Below are 338 nucleotides of genomic sequence, written 5' to 3' on the forward strand. Positions count from 1 at the left end.
TATTTTATTTTCTTCTTTTTTTTGGCTGCTTTGTTTTGTCGTTAATTCTGCTTTAGGTGGAGATATGGTGGGGAATAGGCACACATACTTTCGGGGAAAGTGCAATGGGTGTTGCAGAAGAAATGTGGGGTCAATTTGTTTATTGTTTCGTTTAATTCTTTTTTTATTTTCATAATTATTGTTGTTAGGAGGATAAGGAAAACACGGATACATACATACATACATGAACATATAATATATATACATATATATGTTTATGTTTATATGTTTATATATATATATTTCTGAAAGTGCTATTATTTCTCTCAAGTTGTTTGACTCGCACGTTTTCCTTTTTT

Source organism: Trypanosoma equiperdum, assembly GCF_001457755.1.
Source record: "Trypanosoma equiperdum strain OVI genome assembly, contig: ctg_642, whole genome shotgun sequence".
Taxonomy (NCBI): Eukaryota; Euglenozoa; class Kinetoplastea; order Trypanosomatida; family Trypanosomatidae; genus Trypanosoma; species Trypanosoma equiperdum.